The sequence below is a fragment of the Canis lupus genome, chromosome 14 (genome assembly GCF_011100685.1).
Source record: "Canis lupus familiaris isolate Mischka breed German Shepherd chromosome 14, alternate assembly UU_Cfam_GSD_1.0, whole genome shotgun sequence".
NCBI classification, from domain to species: Eukaryota; Metazoa; Chordata; class Mammalia; order Carnivora; family Canidae; genus Canis; species Canis lupus.
In genome coordinates this window covers 21,650,232-21,652,958 of record NC_049235.1, presented here as the reverse complement: position 1 = coordinate 21,652,958, position 2,727 = coordinate 21,650,232, and positions in this window count along the sequence as shown.

Genomic DNA, 2,727 nt, shown 5'->3' with positions numbered 1-2,727 from the left:
GCTCTGACCCACATGGTAAGTGCTAAAGGAGAGCGAATGTCTGTTTGGATTCCTAGCCAGACAATTACAAAGATTCACAGATTCACTCCTCCAAAAACATTTTCCATTCTCCAATTTCAATGCCAGCTCCAGTGTCATTTGAAACTCATTTCTTATGTACCTAGAATTCTTCCTTTTCTTCAAATGGCAAATTTGCCTCTATCTGATAACTGGGGAATGCTTATCATTGGAATTTTTAAGCATACAAGCTGACACAACAAACCACCAATTTGTTATTTTGATGAAAATATTTTTATATTTTCAGCAGATGGCTAAGAATGTTGCTTTTGTTATACAGTCTTTGTTTTGACAAAGACCAAAAAAGAGAGAAAGAAAGCTCTGGATTATTTTTCCTGTGAAACTTAATCTAAAACCAAACAATTTGGCACGTGACTTCTGAGCGTGTTCCATGTTTCATTTCTAGAGCCCATTTCCCTGGCAACCTCCACCCTCTACCAGCTGTAGAGGTCAACACAATAGACTTGTCACAGGTTTTAAGTCGGGTAACCACTTTTAATTTGGAGAAATTATTACCCGGGGAGAAAATAGGCTGGTCCTGTACTTCAAAGAAAAAAAATAGAAATCAAGATGCACACAGCCTCCCGAATTGGACTGACTCTTAATGTTGCTGTGTGCCTCTTAAGCAGCTGTTCAAATAAGTAGCTGCCCGAGGAAATGTATATTCAAATGCTCCTTGTCCTTCGCCTCTCCTCGCTTCACACCTAAAAGCCAGATGCAAGCTCTTCCAGGGCTAACAAATAGATGCCTTCTGGTGGCTCATTATGGTAATTACTGGCCATATATTACTGCCAGGTGAAAAGGGTTGGGAGGCAGGCTAGCCCAGGGGCATTTACAAGTGGTTTATTTGTGTTGAGCTATTAAGAATCTTCGGAGTTATCAGATCAACCACTGCTCTTTGGGTTTTACAAGCAAGTTGTTCCTTAACAATCTGATCCTTCATCTGCTACCTTTGTGATATGTTTAAGCACCACTTAGGGACCTGACATGCTGCTTAGGAAAGTTACTTTACCTGTTTACAGAGAGTTTCTCAAGTCCACTAGGTCCTCTGCACATTTTCTGCATGCTTCCTTTCCAACAACCGCAACCCCCCCCCCCCCGGCCGCCCGCCAACCCCCAAAGGCTGCTTTCTCCATTCTTTGATCTTCAACAGAGCTACACACCTCTTTGCTGGCCACAGACACCTTGTTGGTGTAAATGAATGTTGATGCAACTGAGCTTTATGGGTTTGGACAACATCAGGGTTAAATACAGATTATACAGGGTCTGAAGCTCATACAAGTTGGGGCAGGCCCTCTTTAACAAAAAGAATAGAAAGCTTGTATACATAAATTAGATACAAAATGAATATTTGGAATGGGAAATACAAAATTTAGAAAGCTGACAAATCAACAGATATAAAAGTCTAAAAAAAAAAAAAACAACAACAACCAAACAACCCAAAATAGGACTTTAAAATCAGCTACCTAACTCCTCTAAACTATTTTTCTTACTTTTGGCAAGGAGAGGAGCAGCAGACTCTTTGCTTCTTCCTATGATGAAGAGTTTATAATTTTATTTATAAAGAAGAAAGAAATTTAGTCTTTCCTCTAGCAACATTGACTGAAAGTTTTTTTAGAACTTAGTTTAAGGAATTATTTCAGCTGCACATCTTGTTATAGGTAATGTCATATAAAGTTTTAGAATTTTTGTTAAATTTGGGGAAATGTTTAAATTTTTTCATATGTAAGCTATAATATTTCAGGGTATCTCAAGTTTTATTTTGCAACGACTAATTTTAAATACATTTTGAATTGAAATATACTCACTAACCAGCTTGTTGTAGATGACACCATTAAAATACATTTTTCTTGGGGATCCCTGGGTGGCTCAGCAGTTTAGCCTCTGCCTTCGGTCCAGGGTGTGATCCTGGAGACCCGGGATCGAGCCCCACATCGGGCTCCCTGCATGGAGCCTGCTTCTCCCTCTGCCTGCGTCTCTGCCTCTCTCTCTCTCTCTCTCTGTGTGTGTGTGTCTCTCATGAATAAATAAATAAAATATTTTTTAAAAATACGTCTTTCTTCATTGCTGCCTTTATTTGAATGTCAGTTTTTTTGTTTACATTGCTTCTCTATTAGTAATTTCTATTGATTTTTATCACTTATCTATATTGCTTTTAATTTCATATTAATTTTTTTCCTGAATTTCCTTTTACTTTTTAAATACATTGATAGATGGAAAAAATGGTACCTCATCATAAACATTCAAATCAGGACATTGTAGATAAATTTTCACTTATTTTATTTAAGCATTTCAAAACATCTTTGCAAATTTGTGTCTCCATATTAGAGTAATTTTTACAAATTTTCAAAAGTAAATATTTGGCAGATGCCCATGTAAGTAAGAAGCCATGACGCTTAAGCTTCATTAGTGTCATGAAAAATCTGCCTTTAAGCCTCTGAGAGATGACCCAATAGGTGTGATTCAATGTGTTGTGAGGAATAGGTCCTGCCTTATTCATCAGTACATCTCTGCTTGATGCAGTATATAGCTAAATACACAGCTATAAATTTAAATTTAATAAAAAGCTTCAAGCTAATATCTGAGGGTAGGGAGGGAGTTATAAATGGGAAAATCTCTCATATCCCCAGAATTGTCAGAGGATAAGGAATGGGAAATGGAGTGAAAAGG